At 38.3% G+C, this 21717-nt stretch overlaps 1 non-coding gene and 1 pseudogene across 1 annotated transcript; both read left to right on the top strand.

The window, feature by feature from the left end:
* Positions 1 to 1124: 1124 nt before the first annotated feature.
* LOC119510610 lies at positions 1125 to 1254 on the top strand. Its single transcript, XR_005211983.1, has one exon. It is a non-coding gene; the product is annotated as a small nucleolar RNA SNORA70 (small nucleolar RNA).
* Positions 1255 to 12631: 11377 nt separating this feature from the next.
* On the top strand, positions 12632 to 13140 carry LOC119515386 (annotated as a pseudogene).
* The last annotated feature ends 8577 nt before the right edge of the window (positions 13141 to 21717 follow it).

Below are 21717 nucleotides of genomic sequence, written 5' to 3'. Positions count from 1 at the left end.
AACCCTGACACTCACATTGGAGTGCATTGACACCTCTTTGCTATCTACCATATGAAAATCCACCTAACCTGGAGGTGGACTTTCCACAACAAAATGCTTCAAAATTTTAAGAGAAGGAGTTTCCATGATTGAAAAAATACATCACTGCTATGCAAGGAGGGTGATGTGCTCTGACTCTATGTGGAGAGGACATAGAATCTTGCATTTGGACACTCACAGATCTCTTGTTTTGGCTTATTCTCATTTGCACCCTTTTACTATAATAAAACTATGATTAAATGAAGTCACAGAGGGACTCCAAAACTCGGTCACTGGCATGAGGCAGTACACAGCAGAGTCCAGGATTTGTTATGCCAAGCCTACTGCTCTTCCTACAATTCAACACAGCCTAATGCTAGACATAAAACAGGAAAAATATTTTGGGGTGTGTCTCAGTTTGCTAAAGCTGCCAAAATGTAATATATCAGAAAATGGGTTGGCTTTTAACAATGGGGATTGATTAAGTTTAAATTTACAATTCTAAGGCCATGAAAATATCCAAAGTAAGGCATCAATAAGAAGATACCTTCTCTGAAGAAAGGCTGTTGGCATCTGTGGTTCCTCTGTCACATGGGAAGGCACATGGTGACATCTGTTGGTCCTTCTCTCCCGTTTCTGGTTTCAATGACTATCTCCAAATGTCTCTGGGCATTTCCCTCTCTGCTCTCCTAGGTTCTTACTATCTTTTATCCTCTTCACAAGGGACTCCAGTAGAGGATTACAACCCACCTTGAATGGCTGGGTCAAATCTCAATTGAAATAGCCTAACCAAAAGGTCCCACTTACAATAGGACTGCCCCCACAAGAATGGATTAAAGGAACATGGTGTTTTCTGGGGTATATACCAGATTCAAACAGGGTGGAAAATGCCTCTGGGCTTTTCTGGCCCCAGCTCCTTAACCCAGAGAAATTGAAATGATGTTTTCTTGGATAAAGCTACTCTGAATTTAAGAAGATGCTAAAAATCTACCTTTTAACTTATGCCTACAGTTGCTCAGCATACAATTATTTGAATGAAACCATAGTCTGCTCTGATATCAAATCTGATATTAAATAATAAGTTGATTCAAAAGTCCTTGAATGATCTGCAGCCAATTAGGTCAACTGTTCTCCTTTCCACATGGGGGTCTAGAGTGGCTGCAGAGAGCAGCATCCTTGGTAGTGTACACATCCTGTTGCTTGGATGAATTCCCATAGGGGACCTTGGAGACAGCCCTTTCCAATGGAACATTATGTCTAACCTCATAACATCCCTAATCTAAGCTCCAGAAAGGTATGTGGGTTGCCTTTGGAAAACCTAGGGTTATGGCAGTAGGGTCCACATTAGCCAAGTCACGATGTCCATCTGCACCAAGCTTCAAAACAAGGAGAATGTGATTGAGGCACCATGCTGTGCTATGTTCAACTTCCCTGGCTGACAGAATATCTGTATATCCAAGAGGAGGAGCTTTATCAAGTTTAATGCTGACCAATTCAAAGACATGGTGGCTGGAAAGCACCTCATCCTGGATGGTTGTGGGTTCAATACATCACCATTTGTGGCCCCTTGGAAAAGTGGCAGGCCCTGCACTCATAAAGGTTTTGCCAGTATTGCCCGCACCCAACTTGTTCCCACCAATAACCCACTTTCTGGCCATTAAAAAATGAGATGGTGTGGTCACAAAGATATTGATGGGTTACTTCTATGGTATCTCTACTGTCTTTGTGACCACATAATCTCATTTATAGGTTTCAACATCTGTAAAAGGGAGATACTAGTATCTGATCATTTCCCCTTGTAAAGGAGTTGTAAGGATCAGATAAGATAAGAAATGAAAGCTCTTTGATAATTTTGAAAAAAAATTTGAGAGATTATTATAGATGGTGGAAATTTCAGTTATTTTCATTTTAATTCAGATTCTTTCAATAATATTGTATACAGATGTATGTCTTAAAAATAAGATAAAAGTTATTTTTAACTATTTTTAAAAGTGTCATATATCTCTCAGACCCCTCTTTGATGCTTATATCTTCTGGAAAAAAAATTAATTTCTCTTCTCTGCATTCTCATGCATATCAATGCCTATCTACACATAGCCCTCATTATATACCACCCTGTTTTATATCTCCTGCTATAATTGCTTCCAGTTGATTATAAAATTCTTGACCACAGGGGGCTGTGTTTTATTCATGTATGTATCCCTTTTAGTATCTATATTAATGCAGTACACATAGATGTCTTATTCATCTACTTTTTTTTAAATATTTACTGATAATATAATTTTATGAAGCACTAGAATTATAGAAGTAAAAAAAAAAATCAGAAACCCCTGCCCTTTTAGAGCTTATATCCTAATAGAAAGAGACCTACAATAAAAGAAGTTGAATATATAGTATATTAGACAGTGAAAACTTCTGTGGAATAAAATAAAGCAGAAAGTACAGGTAGAGGTGGGAGCTGTGATTAGAATTCCATTTTAAATCACATGTCAGAGTCAGCCTCACTGATAAGTTGGTGTTTGAACCAAGTCCTAAAGGAGGTGAGGCTGTGATCCATGCAGATATCTGGGAGGAGTATGCCAGGTAGAAGGGAATAGAGATGGGAGAGTTAATAGTGTTTTAAGGATCAGAAAAGAAGCCAATGCCCTTGGATCAGAAGAGAAACAGAAGGAACAGTAGTGGATGAAGATAGAGATGGAAGACAAGGGGGAAGAAGTTGTTTGAGATCATAGTAAGCTAGTTAGAACACTTGTATGTTCTTTGCCTTTACTCTGAATGAGATAGGAAGATTTTGGAGAGATTTGAATGGGAGTGACATACCATAAAAGGAGCACTCATTGTCTTATTGAGAATAGGTTTTATATGGCCAATAGCAGAATCAGAGAGATGGTTCAGAAGCTACTACAATTGTCTGCAGGCTCAATGAGGATACCTGGAAATGAGCTGACAACATTCATGAGATTCTGGGCATATTTTGACACTAAAGCAAAGAGAATATTCTGACAGTTTTCGTGTGGAGTACGAGAAGGAGGGAGAAGCCAACTATGACTCAGTTTCTTTGACTGAATAATAAGAAAAATGACTCAAGTTTTTGGTCTATTTATTGGAAGAACAAACTTGCCATTAATGAGATTGGGAAGATAGAAGACAGCAGGTATAGGAGTGGGGGTGGGGAACAACACAAATTGGTTTTTGAATGTGTTAAGTGTGAAATGCTAATTAGATAGCAAAGTGAGGTTCTTAATACTTGATTGAACATACAGCCTTGGTGTTCAGATCAGAGGTCCAGGTTAAAAATAAAAATTTGCTTGTTGTCAGATTATAGTTATTTAAAATCAAGGAAATAGGTATAGATAAAGAAAAGAAGAGATCTGAGAATAGAGATCAGGGATATACAATTAGGGGTATATGTAAAAGAAGGCCTAGAAGGAATGACCACTGAGGAAGAAGGAAATCTAGAAGGGTGTGGTATCACAGAAGTAAAAAGAAAGTGTTTCAGGGAGTGAGTGATCTACTGTGTCAAATGTTGTAGCTAGGTCAAATAAGATGAGAATGCAGAACTGATTATAGAATATAGCAACATGGAGGTCATTGGCAACCGTGAGAGACGTTTGGGTGGGATGTTGAAGGCAAAAGCTATTAAGATGGTTTTAAGAGAGAATGAGGACATTCTACAAAATAACTGGCCTATGTACTTCAAAAAACGCTTCAGCCATGAAGGACAGACTGAGATTAAGGTAGATGGGATATGACAAGTAAATGCAAAATGTGATGCTGGACCTGATTTTTTTTTTTTTTTTTTTTTTTTGCTATAAAGAACATTAGTGGGACAACTGGTGAAATTTGAATGGGTTTCAATATTAGATCATAATAATTTTATCAATGTTAGTTTCCTGATTTTAATCATTGTACTGTAATTATGTGTCATGTGAACATAGTCATTGTAGCAAACCCAAAGCAGGTTGAAATTGCAAGTAAACTTAGCAATTGAAAGCAGGTCCAACACCACTTCAATTTAAATACTCAATGAAATGTATTTGCTTACTTAATTGTAGCTGCTAACATGACCACGGTACCATAAGCAGATCAGGGCACAAAATACACTGAAAGGCAGAAGATCTCAGGGTCTTTAAAGTCCATTGACCCAAGAGCCTCTGGACTGCAGGCATACACCTTTTAATGGGTGGACTTGGGAGACAGGTCTGATTTGGTGCTTAGAAGAGCATCTAAAGCCAACCGTGGGAGGTGCATGTGTAAGGGAGATTAGCAGCAAATCTCCCAGCAGGGGCTTTGAAGCCAGGAGTTAGAGATTGGATGTCAATCTGCCTCAGCCTGTTGCTTGCAGAAGCAGCATGTACAATGGGTTTTATAAGAAGCACCCATCTAATTGTAATCAACAGGTTTACAAGTTTTGAGGATTCAAGATCATTAATATCATTTCAGTACATAACATTATGGAAGAGAATGTCTTTGTTTTTAGGAAATATATTCTGAAGTATTTGGGGGTAAAAGGCATTGTAGCAGCAACTTATTTTGAACTGTTCAGAAAAAGAGAGAATGGTAAAATATTGATAGCTGTGTAATAGGTAAATAAGAATTGTTTATCCTATTTTTGCAACTTTTTCTGTAAGTCTGAAATTGTTTCAAAATTAAAAAGTTAAAAATTAAATAGCAAGAGAGAGAGACATAGAGAATTTTACCAGCAGACTGACTTAGGTGCATCTCATCTTACCTTTCATAAGTATTCACCTTCTAAAAGTTTAAACATTCTCTTAATGATATTTCTTTCTTCCTCCAGCTAAATTAGTTGGTCTTTTATTATTTTTACCCCATTCCTTCTGATATGAAAGTGAGACAAAGTGTATACAAAACAAGAGCCCAGTATCTCCCTGAATTTCTAAGCAAACCTGATTCTAAAATGATGTGTTCTCATCTAAGGTCTTTTAAATTATGTAGTTTTTGATTTTACAATAAACTTACTGAATATTTCTCATTTTCCATCTAAGAGATTCTATATATAATTAAGTCCTTCATTGTTTTGTATTTCTTCATTAATAAAACCCCATCTTGATGTTACTGTAGTCATTCACAGTGTTTCTGAAATCTAAAGTCAAGGTTATAGACCATGAAATGAGCAAATCCAGAGCCATCTTGAAAACACTATGTGGGGAGATGATTCTTAAGTCTCTAGACAAGCCACTCAAATCTAAGAACTCATCATCCCCATGCCTGAAAATATAGGTATGGTGTTGTGTGAAGACAAGGATTTTTAATTAGGGAAAAAAAAGTATTTTTATGATAAGATGAAAGAACGGCAAAAGCCCTCTAAAGGAGGCTGGGATCCTTCTAAATGATTAGGAATAGTCTATTAATTTATAGTGAGACAATGACTATCTTCAAGCAGGAGATTGGTGTCAAATCTCAGTCACAGGAATACAACTATGGGGACAGTGAAGAGTGGACTGAAGGACAAAATTTGAGGCTAGTTCACATAAGAGGAAATGGAATCTTGTGTAGTAAAAGAGAGGAAAGGACAGGAGTGGGTGACCTTGATCCAGTAGTCTGGACAACAAATGATTGTCCTTCACAACAGAATTAAAACCAAGCTCCATTTCATTAATTTGCTAATGTCTTTCTCCTGCTGCATACATCAGGCTCACAACCATATTTATTCATGACAATGTATGCACACAGGCATGTAAAGGCCCCATCCTTGTCTCATTTAGAGGTGATCTCTCATCTTGCCTCCCTCTGTCATTTGAAGACATCCCCTAGGATTTGTTTCCATAGCCTGAAATTGCCCTCTATATTTCAGCTCTCAATATTCTCAGAACTGTCAAAAATTTCACTTCTCCATATGACTCCTCTAGCTTGGAAGACAGCCTGATTCTGGATTAAAAACTGAAAAGACTCCATATCTCCTGGTGCACAAACAAAATTGGGCAAAATCTCAGCTCTTCCATTTACTCAGTGAACTTATGCTACCTTTATTAGCCTTAGTTCCTTTTCTGTAAAATGATGTTGTAATAGATTCATGAGAGTCTTGTTGAGATGACTTTAAAATGCTCAGTATCATAAACAACATGTAAAAGCCACTCAATAAATACTAGCCACAGTATAATATTAAGAGCAGAAGTTGTACTTATATTCATAGTAACTGTTAACACATTTAGACTATATAATTATCATATATATATTTATGAAATAAACTTCTATTACCATACTGATATTCCATGCTAAAGTAATAGAAATCTCCTAAAAAGAAACAATGATTAAATACTGTTCTAGTAGATTTTTTCTTAAAACCCTAGGTCTGGGATGCAGGGCAAGATGGTGGAGTAGGGAAGTGTGGAATTAAGTTAGTCCTCTAAAGCAGCTAGTAAACAGCCAGGAACAGCCAGTAAATATTCTGGAACAACTGTTTGGGTGACATTAGTGACCAGACACACATTGTACACCAGTCTGGAATGGGTGGTAGGTCCAAGATCTCAGCATAGAACTCTAAGTAAAGCCCCTGCAGAGCTAGGGCCCTGTCCTGACTGGCATGGCAGGCTGAGTTAGACAACTCTCGTGTGGGAAAAAGAATCAGTCTATCTAAGAGCAAGGGAAGATAGCTCAACCACACTTCAATTGCAGTTTTAACTAACAAATGTGGGCTACTGAACACAAGCTACAAGCACACATAAACCCAAAGCAAGCAGGAAAGGAATCCTGAGGTCTCTCCAAGCAGAGAGGAGGTGGGGTTGATGTAAAAAAATAAATACAAAAAATAGAAACAGAGGCTTTTGGAGTTGGCTGAGCTCAGAATACTGGAAAATGGCTCCACCCCAAGAAAAGGGGCACATGAAGCTGGGTTCCAACTCTGGCTCTTGATTGGCAAAACTGAGAGGCTGAAGAATGGCTCTGAAAAGGGGATTTCTTTCTATTTTTTTCTTTTATTAAACTATTCTAAATAGCTCATTACAGAAAGCCTCAGTCATTTTCAGTTGTCAGGATTGACCCAGGAAAGGTTGGAGTTAAGATAGATTTGAGAGATCATGTAAGGAGACAAGTAAAATAGCTAATTCCCTAAAGGGCTTATCTTCCCCCATGAAAAGGGGGGATGGGACCCAGCTCAAGTGGCAAAACTCCTTCAGAGAATTCAGAACATAGAAGCTGGAGGACAGAGGCATCTGCCTCAATTTCTGTCTCAACCACACCCCTGGCTGGGATAGGGTCTGCCAAGAATTAAAGGCATACACCTATTTACACTGGTGGGGAGCTGTGGGCTGACAAGTGCCACCTGCTGGGAAGGATTGGAAAGGCACAGAATCTAGAGGCCTTACAGGAAAGTCTGACAACCTGTTCTGTCCCATCTTCAAGGAAACTTTATACTTATTACATCCTCTTCCTGTGACCTAGTTATTTCTGGTCTGGGAAAATCTGACTGGGGTAATCATATCTAGGTAGACAATCCTCAAAAAAAAAAAAAAAATAGTTCCCTATAGGCAGGGCAAGAACCAGAATAACAAGAGCTGAAAAATTCTGATCAGTTAAACAGAAGCTATGCTACAGGTCTAGAATAAGTTGAACTGAAAACCAAAGAACAGATAGAGAACAAAGCTAATCAACAAGAAAACCCTAGGTAAAAGAGGGAAATAACCTCTACAATAAACTAATCAAAGAAACCAGGTGCCTTGACACCAACAAAAAAGTTACAAGTCACACTAGGATAAACAAATATATGGCCCAGTCTAAGGAACTAACACTTCAAATGAAATGCAGGAGTTGAAACAACTAATTTAAAATGTTCAAACAAACATATTATATCAATTCGAAAAATCAAATCAATGAGTTGAGGGAAAATATGGCAAAGAGATGAAGGATAGAAAGAAGACATTGGGTGAACATAAGGAAGAACTCAAAAGTTTGTAAAAACAAATGGCAGAACTTATGGGAACAAAATGAACAACAGAAGAGATTAAAAACACAATGGAGACAGTGGATTTAGAAAGGGAGTAGAAAGGATTAGTGAACTATGAGCAGGGTTTCAGGGAACTGAATGACAACATGAAGCACATGAATATTCAGAAGGAGAAGAGGAGGGAAAAGAGGCAGAAAGTATAACAGAGGGAATAATCACTAAAAATTTCCCATCCCTTCCTTATGAAAGACAAAAAATTACAGATCCAAGAAGTGCAACTTACCCCAAATAGAATAGATCCAAATAGACCCACTCCGAGTCACTTATTAATCAGATTGTCAAATGACAAAGACAAAGAGAGAATTCTGAAAACAACAAGAGAAGTGACCCATCACATATAGGGGGAGCTCAATAAGACTATGTGTGGACCTTGCAGCAGAAACCATGGAGGCTATAAGGCAGTGGTATAATATATTTAAGATACAGAAGGAGAAAAACTGCTACCAAGAAATCTATATCTGGCCAAACTGTCCTTTAAAAATGAGGGAGAGTTTAAAATATTTTAAACAGACACTAAAACAAACAGACACTAAGAGAGTTTGTGAACAAGAGACTTGCTCTACAAGAAATACTAAAGGGAGTACTACAGGCAGATAGGAAAAGACAGGAGAGAGACATTTGGAGAACAGTGTAGAAATGAAGATGACTATCAGTAGGGGTAAAAAAAAAGGAGAGAGAAGCTGTAAGACAGAATAAAGTCATGAAGCTTATAACAAGGTGAATGGATCTTGAGGACAACATGTCAAGTGAAATTTGCCAGAAACAAAAGGACAAATACTGTATGACCTCACTAATATGAACTAACATTAATGAGCCAACTTTAACAGTTAGAGTGGAGAACACAGATTATCAGGAGATAGAAAGAGGGTAGAGATTAGGCATCTGATAATGAAGTAGTAGAGAATCTTCAACAGGATTGATTGTAAAGATCCAGAAATGGAGAACACAATTCTACCTGATAGTAGCACAATATTGTAAGTACACTGAACAAAGCTGAGTGTGAGTATGTTTGGAAGAAGGTTACGGTCATATATGACACCAGAAGGAAAGATAGTAGATAAGGAATGGGACTGTATGACTTACAAAACCTAGAGTGGACAATGATGGTGATTAAATGTACAAAAATAAGAATGTTTTCACATGAAGGAGAACAAATGAATGTCAACATTGCAAGGTATTGAAAATGGGATCAATGCAAATTAGGGTGTATAGTTAACATTAACCTTGTAATATACTTCCGTAAAATGTAACAAAGGCAATATACAAAAGCTAAATATTAATAAGAGGTGGATATAAGGGAAGGGTATGGGATATTGTTTTTTTTTCCTCCTTTTTATTTTATGTTATTTTTTATTTTTATATTTTTTATTCTTCATTTGTTTTCCTCTTCTTTCTTTGCAGAAGAAATGTGGCACTGAATGCATAACTAGGTGATTATATCAGGAACAACTGAATGTTTACTTAGGGTGGATTTTATGGTGTGCGAATAAAACTCCTTAAAAAAAACAGAAAGATACAAGTGCTGAGGAAAATGTGTAGAGAGAGATATACCTATTCACTGTTGGTAGGGAAGTAGAATGGTGCAGTACACCTGGAGGGCAGTGTTTGTGGTTACACAGGAGGCCAAGTATAGGGTTGCCATATTATCCTGCAACCATATTATTAGGTATACACTTGGAAGACCTGAAAGCAGTATATATTATGGTGGCAGTATTCATGATTTGCAATGGATTGAGGAGGCCTAAGGGTACATCAATGGATGAACAGAAGCATGGACTATGGTGTATGCATACAAAGAAATATTGATGAGCTGCAAGAAAGAATGAAATTGTGAGGCATGCAACTAGGTGAATGAAACTTGAGCACAGTATGTTAAATGAAATAAGCCCAAAACAAAAAGACTACTATTATAGTACCTCACTAATATGGACTAAATATTATGTGCAAACTCTGAGAATTGAATTTGAGAGCATAGGTCATCAGTGAAGTCTTATTTTAAAGTTTCCTACATTGTAAGCTCTTACAGCAGTCACACCTATTCCTGAGTTGTTATAGTTATTTCTAAATTCTGAGATGCTGGGATCTTTGTGTATAACCTGGGGGTTCCCAGAATTTCAAGTATCTGTGTGACACCTGAGACTCAGAGCTAGAGTTCTGCAGCTTTGAAAGTCAGTATTACCCCATACAACAACTGTTAAAAAAGATGAAAAAGAGATCAGACTTCTATTAGAGATATGAATGAAGCTAATCTGGTGAGGACTAAGACAAATCAGACTAAAGGGCAAAGGATGATATTGACGATGTTTTAAAACTTCAACTTCTGTGTAAAACAAAAGGAAGAGATGTTTATTTGGTGCAAACTTTACATTTCTGTAGCACACCAAATAATTTAACTTGTATGGTCAGTTTATTTGAACACCATAATTACATGGAACCTTGAACAGGGAGTAAGTTCTTGTTGGTTTGTATAGGTTAGTGGGATGCCCCAATACATACCAGAATAATGTGGGCAGAGAATACAAAAAGTATTTGCAAAGTCCTCTTGAGGGACTGGGGAAAGTATGGAAATATTAAACCTACCCACCTAGGGAATTGCTGATATTCTCACAAGCATCAGGGACTACCAATTTAATAGGTCATGCCCTTGACCTTGGGGCTTGACCTTATGAAATTTATTCCCACAAAGGAGAAGCTGAGTCTACTTCTAATTATGCCTAAGAGTCACCCCAGAGAACCTCTTTTGTTGCTGAGATGTGAACTCTGCAGGTAAACTCACTGCCCTCCCCCCTACATGGGACATGACTCCCAGGGATGTAAATCTCCCTGGCAATGTGGGACATGACTTCCAGGATGAGACTAGCTCTGGTATGGGATTGAGAAAGTCTTCTTGGACCAAAAGCAGGGAGAGAAATGAAACAATATAGAGTTTCAGTGGCAAAGAAGTTTCAAATAGAAATGAGAGGTCTTTCTAGAGGTTATTCTTATGTATTATATAGATACCCCTTTTTAGTTTTTAGTGTATTGGAGTAGCTAGAAGGAAATACCTGAAGCTGTTGAACTGTGATCCAGCAGCCTGCTTCTTGAAGATGATTGTATAACTATATAGCTTTTGTTGTGTGACTGTGTAATTGTGAAAACCTTGTGACTGACACTCCTTTTATCCAGTGTATGGACAGATGAGTAAAAAAACAAAGACAAAAATAAATAAATAATTGGGATGGATAAGGGGTATGGGATGTTTTGAGTGTTCTCTTTTATTTTTATTTGTATTCTTTTTTTGGAGTAAAGAAAATGCTCAAAAATTGATTGTGGTGATGAATGCACAACTATATGAACCATTGATTATACACTTTGAATGATTATCTGGTTGTGAATATATCTCAAGAAAAATGCATAAAAAGAATGCTAGGCCTCTCTTTAATGAGAATATGGGTGTTTTAAACTGTTAGCAAAAGAATGCATTCCTGTATTCAAGAGAATGAAATCAGAAGAAAAATAATTAAAATGTGAGATGCTTAAAATTTAGTACCATTGTGTGGAATTTTAAACTGTTTACCACATACTGATGCAAACCCCACTTTGTATGTGTTGGTCCAGGGGTAATAAATTAACTTATTAGCTTAGAGATTCATTGACTGGTAATGATTAGGGCCAAGCCTGACTCAGAAAGTAGCTTTCACAAAGAGGATTTAAGATTCTGAAAAATAAATGATAACCAAAGTGTCCTCCCACCAATTCCATTCCCCTCCCACCATAATATCATAACTTTTGGTCAGACAAAAGAGAGGAGGTTGGAGTGAAACATTACCACAGAACACAGAACTGTGCCACTTTTCCTGGGATGTTTCCCAATGTCTTTGAACCCCTGTACCTGCCTTATTTTTGTGATCTTCAATATCTAACCTTAAACATTGGTGAATATATGTTTTGACATCTTGGCACTGCATTCAAAATTTCAAAATTCCTAAACTTTAATGCCTTATATACAAAAGGGAGCCATGGACTGGATTGTGTGTGTGTTTTTGTGTGTGTGAGAGAAAGAGAGAGAAAGAGAGAGAGAGAAAGAAAGAGAGAGAGGAAGAAAGAGAGAGAGAGAGGGAGAGAGAGAATAGGTTTTCTGACTCAATTACCTAGGAAGAAAATAAACAAAGGAAATACCAGTGAATGGCCCTTCAAAGGTATTCTGCCCTAAGAAGCCTCTTCCCAGTGTATGGGGCGGGGCACAATTTGAAATTTATCTGTCCCCCCTCTGAGTTCACTGCTAATTTTATTTTAATTTTAGTCCTCTTTATAATAATTAATATTTTAAAGCAAAAAGTAGGTATAGCCATGTCCAAAAACTTTTTTTGAAGAAACACATCATTCTCTTTCTAAAGAAAAGTATCCATTTTCTGGCACTGACCCATTCTTAACAAAGCCAGACTTGGGAACAAGATATGCTGGTACTTCCAGCAACATGGTCCAGTAAAGAGGGCAAAAATATAAAAACCAAGCAGACTCACTCACCCTGGAGGAGGCAGGATTTGAGGAAAAATTTGCTATGGAAACTGGCTTGTGGGGTTGAGTGGCCCAATTTTAGGGCACAAAATCTCAAGGCAGTGACGATGACGGTGTTGATATCAGTGGTAACTACAGCCTCAGCAGAAAGGTATGACAAAAGGCAGCCGGATGGAACTAGGAGATGTGATGCTACACAATATTAAACAATTGAAGAGATTAAACCAAGACATCTTTCCAATCAGCTACAATGACAAGTTCTTCAAGGATGTACTGGAGGTTGCTGGGCTAGCAAAACTTCCCTATTTCAATGATATGACAGTAGGTCCAGTATACTGTAGGGTGGATCATTCACAGAATCAGAAGAGACTTTACATCATGACATAGGATGCCTGGCACCTTACCAAAGGCTCGGAATAGGAACTCAAATTTTAAATCATGTCTTAAACATCTGTGGAAAACATGGCACTTTTGACATCTATCTGCATGTCCAGATCAGCAATGAATCTGAAATTGACTTCTATAGGAAGTTTGGCTTTGAGATTATTGAAACAATGAAGAACTATTATAAGAACATAGAGCCCACAGATGCTCATGTGTCACAGAAAAACCTCAAAGTTCCTTCCGGCCAGAATGCAGAGGTGCAAAAATCAAACAACTAAACAAATTACAAATGAATTTTCTTGCACTTGATTGTCACCAAATAAAAGAGAGGCCCATTGACTTTGACCTTTCTTTCTTTTAAAGCGCCCCCCATCCATATTATTGTTTCTCTTTCTTGAATCTTTCCTTCCCTATTCTCTAAATTTTTAATACTTTCAAGGACTTTTTAAACATTAGTCATGTTTGGATTATTTTAGTTTTCTGACTTTCGTGAAATGGTTTCATTGAAGGAAGGAGAAGTGATAGGTACGTTTAGTTTCACAGTTAAGATATATGGTCCCCGAAATTGGAGTGTCACATAATTTCAAAATTTTTAGCAAATTTTTTAAAATGGCCTGTTTCAAGTTGAAGGGCAGAGCCTACAAATATTGTTTATTTCAAAAGACAAAAAGAAGCAGCAGCAATATCTTGCTCTCTAATTCATAGACAAGTTAGTGTGTTTGTGGTACTTTTGGGTTATTTAAAGACTATTTGTGGGCTACTAATCCCTAAACATTGCCATCACTCCACCTTTAGTCCTTCTGCTCACTATCTCAGGAGCTGGACCATTATTACCCTTGTAAGAAGCTTTTGTTGTTCTTGTTTTTACTTTATTTTATTTTATTTCCATTTTTTTATTGAGGTTGTTCACATACCCTACAATTATCCAAAGATCCAAAGTGATACAATCACTTGCCTATGGTACCATATACAGCTGTGCATCCATCACCACAGTTAATTTTTTTTTCAATTTTTAGAATATTTTTATTACTCCAGAAAAGAAATAAAGACACACACAAAAAGGAAACTCAAATACTCCCATACCCCTAAACACCCCCCCCTCCATTACTGATTCATAGTACTGGTATAGTACATTTGCTACAATTGATGAAAGAATATTAAAATACTACTAACATAATATATAGTTTGCAATAGGTATACATTTTTTCCTATATGCCCCTCTATTGTTAACTTCTAGTTATAGTGTCATACATTTGTTCTAGTTCATGAGAGAGATTCCTAATATTTGTACAGCTAATCAGACATTGCCCACCACAAGATTCACTGTTTTATACAATCCCATCTTTTAACCCCCAACTTTCCTTGTGGTGACATACGTGACTCTGAGCTTCCCCTTTCAACCACCTTCACACACCATTCAGCACTGTTAGTTATTCTCACAATGTGATACCATCACTTCTATTTCCAAATGTTTAAGTTCACCCTAGTTGAACATTCTGCTCATAATAAGCAACCACTCCCCATTCTTAAGCCTCATTCTGTATCCTGATAACTTACATTTCATGTTTATGAGTTTACATGTTACAATTAGTTCATATCAGTGAGACCCTGTACTATTTGTCCTTGTGTGTCTGTCTTATTTCACTCAATATAGTACCCTCAAGGTTTCTTCATCAACCCATTTTTTTAAGATGGGTTTTGTTCATACACCATACATTCTGTCCTAAATAAACAGTCATTGCTTCCCTGTACAGTCATGTATTTATGTATTCACTGCCATCACCACTACCTGTATAAGGACATATCCATTTCTTCCACAAAGGAGGAGGAAGAGTCAAAGAAGGTAGAGAGACAGGAGAAAAAGAAAAAAGGAAACAGAGGGAAAAAAAAGAAAAAAAAAAACATAACAGCTAGGAAGCAAAAAAAGGAAAGACAGCATAAAACTAAAGTAGAATAAAGAGTCAGACAATATCACCAATGCCAAGAATCCCATACCCTTTCCCTATGCCCCCCCCAAACACATTTAGCTTTGGTATATTGCCTGTGTTATATTACAGGAAGCATAATACAATGTTTCTGTTAATTATAGTCCTTAGTTTGCATTGATTGTATTTTTCCCCCAATCCCACCCCATTTTTAACACCTTGCAATGTTGACATTCATTTGTTCTACCTCATATAAAAACATATTTGTACCTTTTATCACAATCTCTGAGCACCCCAGGTTTCACTGAATTATACAGTCCCAGTCTTTATCTTTCCTCTTTCTTTCTGGTGCCCCACATGCTCCTAACCTTCCTCTTTCAACCATACTCTCAGTCATCCTTGTTCAGCATACTTATATTGCTGTGCTACTATCTCTCAAAATTGTGTTCCAAACCTCTTACTCCTGTCTTTTCCTTTCTGTCTGTAGTGCTCCCTGTTCTAGTTTGCTAATGCTTCCAGAATGCAGAACACCAACAATTGGGTACCTTCACTGGAGGATGGCCAATGGTGTTCAGAAAAGGTCTGTTAGCTGGGAAGGCATGTGGCTGGCATCTGCTCCAAGTTCTGTTTTCAAAATGGCTTTCTCCCAGGACATTTCTCTCTAAGCTTCAGGTTCTCTCCAAAATGTCACTCTCAGTTGCTCTTAGGGCATTTGTGCTCTCTTAGCGTATCTGGAGCAAAAGTCTTTCAAAGGCTGTCTCCAAAATGTCTCTGTGAGCTTCAGCTCCTCTCTCAGCTTTCATGCATTCATCAAAGTGTCCCTCTTGGCTGCAGCAAGTTTGCACCATCTGTCTGAGCTTATACAGTGCTCTAGTAAACTAATCAAGACCCACGCTGAATAGGTGGGCCATGCCTCCATGGAAATTGTCTAATCAGAGTTATCACCTGCAGTTGGGTGGGTTACCTATCCATGGAAACACTCAATCAAAAGTTCATACCCTAAACAAAAAGATTAATGAATCTGCCCCACAAGATTGCATCAAAGATAATGGCGTTTTGGGGGACATAATACATTTAAACTGGCACACTCCCTTTAGTGTTTCCTGTAGAGCAGGTACCTTGTTCACAAATGCTGTCATTGTCTATTCATCAGAGAATATTTTGAGCTCTCCCTCATATGTGAAGGACAGTTTTGCTGGATATAGGATTCTTGGTTGGTGGTTTTTTTCTTTCAATATCTTAAATATATCACCCCACTTCCTTCTTACCCTCATGGTTTCTGTTAAGAAATCCACACATAGTCTCATCAAGCTTCCTTTGGATGTGATGGATCACTTTTCTCTTGCTGCTTTCAGGATTCTCTTTTTATCTTTGATGTTTGATAATCTGATTATTAAGTGTCTTGGCTTAGGCCTACTCAGATCTATTCTGTTTGGGGTACACTGCACTTCTTGGATCCATAATTTTATGTCTTTTGCAAGAGATGGAAACTATCATTGATTATTTCCTCTATTACTGCTTCTGCCCCTTTTCCCTTCTCTTCTCCTTCTGGGACACAATGACACATACATTCTTGCATTTCTTTTTGTCCTTAAGTTCACAGAGATGTTGCTCATATTTTTCCATCCTTTTCTCTATCTGTTCTTTCTTGTGTAGGTTTTCAGAAGCCTTGTTCTCCAGTTCCTGAGTGTTTTCCTCTTCCTCTTGAGATCTGCTGTTGTATGTCTCCATTGTGTCCTTCAATCTCATGTGTTGTGCCTTTCATTTCCATAGATTCTGCCAGCTGTTTTTCTGAACTTTCAATGTCTACCTTATATATGCTCAGGGTTTTCATTATATGCTTCATCTCTTTTGCCATATCTTCCCTAAACTTTCTGCATTGATCCAGCACTAGTTGTTTAAATTCCTGTATCTCAGTTGAAGTGTAAGTTTTTTCCTTTAACTGGGCCATAACTTCACCCCTCCTAGTATAGGTTGTAGTTTTCTGTTGTCTAGGTATCTGGCTTCCTTGGTTATCCCAATCAGGTTTCCCTAAACTAGAATGGGCTCAGGTTTTGAAGGAGGCAATAGCTTCAGGTCTCCCTGAGGGTGTCTTAGAAGATTGATGCACCCTGTGAGGCTTCAAGTCACTGTGCTTTTCTGCCCAGCAGGTGGTGCCTGTCAGCCTGTAGTTCCAGACTGGTGTAAGGAGGTTTGGCCCATGCCTGTTTTCTCCCACGCTCTGGGGTCTGGTTCTGAATGGAAGGCAGGTAGTAGAGCTGGGCACTGCCTCTTTCCTCTTAGGGAAGATATACCCCCTGGAGAGAGGTCATTTGCATTGAATTGCCTCTGACTCTGCTGTCTCCACCCTTGTCTGGGTCTGAGCATTGGGAATTGAAAATGGCTGGGGGGGATCTAAGACGGCAGCATAGAGAGGAGTGGAAGCCAAGTAGTCCCCCTGGAACAACTAAAAAAACCAGAAACAACTATTAAATAAGCCAGAATAACTGCAGGGGGACAAACATGACCATCCACTCATCATTTACCAACCAGAATTGGGAGGAATGCCTGAGATCACAGCATAAAATCTGTAAGTGAAAACTGTGGATCCAGACCTCCATAAGATGGCAGTGAGGAGAGACAGGGCAAAAAACACCACCATGAAAAATACTAGATAAAAGCCAGAAAGTCACCCAGAACACTAGTTCCAGTGATGCACCAACTGGACAAGGTCTGCTAAATCCACAGGGACTGTGCACTTGGTGAAACGGGGAGTCTGCATTCTGAAGCAAGTGAGTAAGTCTGCTGAATATCCGGCAGCCACACTGCAGTGTGGGGAAACCGTGGGTTGGCATTTGGAGTCAGACTAGTTCTTTTTTAAAAACCCAAAAGTGGCTGTGGATATGGCAGTGAGAACCACACAGGGAAGTGCAGTGGGAATGGCACCTCCACATCCTGTGACTACGCCTCAGTATCTGGCATGGACAATAGCCTTTCACGCACCCGCTGCTAATTGTCTCAGAGCAAGGAAGGCAGAGGTTAGCCAAAAGGGGAAAAAATCCATGCCCCTTTTAGCCATCTTCCCAGAAGGCTGGGAACACTCCTGCCCAGTGCTGGTGCCACAGCCCAGAGCTGCACCAAAAAAACCCAGTGCAACAGGAAGTGCTTCAAGCAATGTGTGCACATACTGCAATATCTGGTATGGACAATAGCCTTTTGCAAACCGTCAGCTAATTGTCCCAGAACTAGGAAGGCAGAGTGGTGCAAAAAGGGGGAAATTAACATGCCCCATTCAGCCGTCCTTTCAGCAGGCTAGGAATGCCTCTACATGGCCGTGCGGCCCAGAACTTCCCTTGAGGGTCGGTATGCACTTGTGATGTAGCACAGCCTTCCCTTAGCAGAGGCCCTAGAAGGGCATGGCTTGGAAGAGGGACCCACTCAGAAATCCCAGGGACCATATGCCAATACCAAGGACTTGTGGGTCAGTGGCAGACACAATCTGTGGCAAGACCGAACTGAAGGTTTAGACTCTTGGAAAAGCCTTAAATCTGCAGGAAAATCTGGAAGGTTTGATTGTTAAAGCCACTCTCACCGCCTAACTGCTCAGACACACACCCCACATTCAGGGCGTATGGCACCAACTATACATGCAAAACTGGCGCACCAGTTGGGCCCCACAAGTATCAGACCCCCACACACCACAAAGATAAAGTGGGGAACTGGCTTGAGGGGAATAGGTGGCTTGCAGATGCCACCTGCTGGTTAGTTAGAGAAAGAGTATGCCACAAAGCTGTAGATCTGACAAATTAGAGAGAAGTCTTTGAATTAGCATACATATCCTAACAGAACCCTATCAAGTTAAGCAAATGCCAAGAGGACAAAAACAACAGAAAATTTTAAAGCATATGAAAAAAACAGACAATATGGATAACCCAAACCCAAACACTCAAATCAAAAGATCAGAGGTGACACAGTACTTGGAGCAATTAATCAAAGAACTAGAGACAAACAACAAGAGCATGGCACAGGATATAAAGGACAGGAAGAAGAGCCTAGAAGAGCATAAAGAAGAAATTGCAAGAGTAAATAAAAAATTAGATGATCTTATGGAAATAAAAGAAACTGTCAACCAAATTAAAGATTCTGGATATTCATAGTACAAGACTAGAGAAAGCTGAACAATGAATCAGTGACCTGGAGTATGACAAAATGAAAAATGAAAGAACAAAAGAAAGAATGGGGAAAAAAATCAAAAAAATTGAAATGGACCTCAGGGATATGATAGTTAAAATAAAACATCCAAATGTAAGACTCATTGGTGTCCCAGAAGGGGAAGAGAAGGGTAAAGGTCTAGAAAGAGTATTCAAAGAAATTGTTGGGGAAAATTTCCCAAACCTTCTACACAACATAAATACACAAAGCATAAATGCCCAGTGAACTCCAAATAGAATAAATCCAAATAAACCCACTCCAAGACATATTCTGATCAGACTGTCAAATACTGAAGAGAAGGAGCAGGTTCTGAAAGCAGAAAGAGAGAAACAATTCACCACATAGAAAGGAAAAAGCATTAGACTAAGTAGTGACTACTAAGAGGCCACCACGGAGACAAGGAGGCAGTGGCATGACATATTTAAAACTCTGAGAGAGAAAAATTGCCAACCAAGAATACTTTATCCAGCAAAGTTATCCTTCAAATTTGAGGGAGAGCTTAAATTTTTCACAAACAAATGCTGAGAGATTTTGCTAATAAAAGACCTGCCCTACTTGAGATACTAAAAAGAGCCCTACCGACAGAGAAACAAAGAAAGGAGGGAGAGAGATGGAGAAAGGTTCCATAATATGAGATGCAGATGCATTTTTTAAGCCATATAGTGACCACTGAATGTAACTTTGGCTTTATGAGCATCATAGTCATCATAAGACACAACCCTATATTAAATTATTTTTAATTCCATATTTCAGAGAGGAATAAACAGACATTGCATAATGGTGACATTATGAAGGAGAAAACATACTTGGTAACACATCCCATTCCATGCTACCATATCTTTCACTGTACTTCAAATGGATAACTCAGGTTTATGGTATGGAATTCTTTCTGAAACACTGGAAGTCAGAAGATGAAGATACTTGCCTCACTTTTCTGACTTGCTGATTGTAAATGTGGTCATCTCACTTAACTCATAAGATGACTGTTAGTTTCTTAATTGATAAAACAGGATTTAGACTAAAAATAATTAAAAACTATTAAATTTAAGTCTGAATATAGACGCCTTTTGAAAATCCAAAGGAATACTCTTATACTTTTTGAGACCATTGAAAAATGTGTATTCTCAATTATGTTTTATTGGTTGGTGTAGATTAGATGCCATTGTCTGGAGATAGGCATGGGATATGTAGAGCAAAGGCATATAGGGAGCAGTGTTGGTGAAAATGTCTATTTATATATGGAGAGACATCTATTATGGTAGTCATTGAACCACTGAATTTAAATGGCAATTATTAACTTCTATTTCATACACTGAAACAAAAGAACATTAATTGTGGACCCAAGATTTGCTATTTATTGCATAGTTAATGGAAAATACTGAACCATTTTAGCTTCTGAGTTCAGATAGAGGGTTTGGCAAAAAAAAAAAAAAAAATCTATTTACCCTCTGATCCCTAAGCTTGTATAGTTTACAGTGAGAATTTTTTTAACAAAACTAAATTATCTCAATGCATTTAGCTCCTTGGTTCAGATAAAAATAATTTAAATAGCAAGGGTTATGTGTAGGCATATTTGTAAATATACAAAGGAGGAAGAAGGGGAAGTATTGACCTGTATTCAGATTTATTCTGCAACCTACGTATGGTGAGAATAGTGCAACAATATCCTCATCTGTAAAATTTATAACATGGCCACTATTTTGTGACATCAAATAAGATGACTAAAAATATCTGAAAATTAAATACTATCCTGAAACTTTAAAAAAAAATAATAGAGGGGAACATAGGGAAAACTATATCTATTGCAAACTAATTAAAGTTAGTAGTACTTTAACATTCTTTCATCAACAGTAACAAATGTACTACACAAATACTATGAGTCAACAATGGAGGGGGGATAGTTAGGGGTATGGGAGGATTTGAGTTTCCTTTTTTTTGTCTGTATTTCTTTTCTGGAGTAATGAAAATGTTCTAAAAACTGAAAAAAATTAATTATAGTGATGGATGCTCAGCTGTGTGTTAGTACTGGGAGAAATTGATTGTTTGATGGTACACTTTGGATCTTTGGATAATTGTATGGTATGTGAACAATCTCAATAAATAAAAAATTTTTAAATTGAAAAAAAATGGCTGGGGCTTTCTCCACTGAGCCAAAAAAGAGGCAGAAAAACCCCCTTCAGGGTCAGTCTGTGCTACCCCCTCCCCTTACTTTCATCCATCAGCCAGAGACTGCACCCGGTCCTCTGGGCTCTTCCTCCCTCCCAGAGAGGTCCTCCAGCTCACCAGGGTCAGTCATCACCAAAAGCCTCTGTCTACTTGTAGTTTGTAGTGAGCAGTCCACATGTGCTAATTAAAATCCCAGTTGGAGCTCAGCTGAGCTGTATTCACTTGCTCAGAGAGTGCTGCTTTCTAGCACGGGAAGTCTTTGCAGTTTGGGAAAGTGCTGATCTCTAGTGTCATGAGGCTTTGCAGTTCAGGCCATGGGGGGAAGGGGCACCCAGCTCATGTCCACAGTTTTTACTGACAGATTTTATGCTGTGATCTCGGGCATTCCTCCCAACTCAGGTTGGTGTATGATGAGAGGATGGTCATGTTTGTCCCCCCGCAGTTATTCCAGATTATTTTCTGGTTGTTCCTGGCTGTTTATTAGTTGTTCCAGGGGGACTACCTAACTTCTACTCCTCTCTATGCCACTGTCTTCTTTCTCCCTGTTTTGATTTTTTTTTTTTTAAGCAGTTA

Source organism: Choloepus didactylus, chromosome 1 (genome assembly GCF_015220235.1).
Source record: "Choloepus didactylus isolate mChoDid1 chromosome 1, mChoDid1.pri, whole genome shotgun sequence".
Taxonomy (NCBI): domain Eukaryota; kingdom Metazoa; phylum Chordata; class Mammalia; order Pilosa; family Megalonychidae; genus Choloepus; species Choloepus didactylus.
Note: the sequence above shows the minus strand (reverse complement) of the source record. Positions and strands in the feature narration are given on the sequence as shown.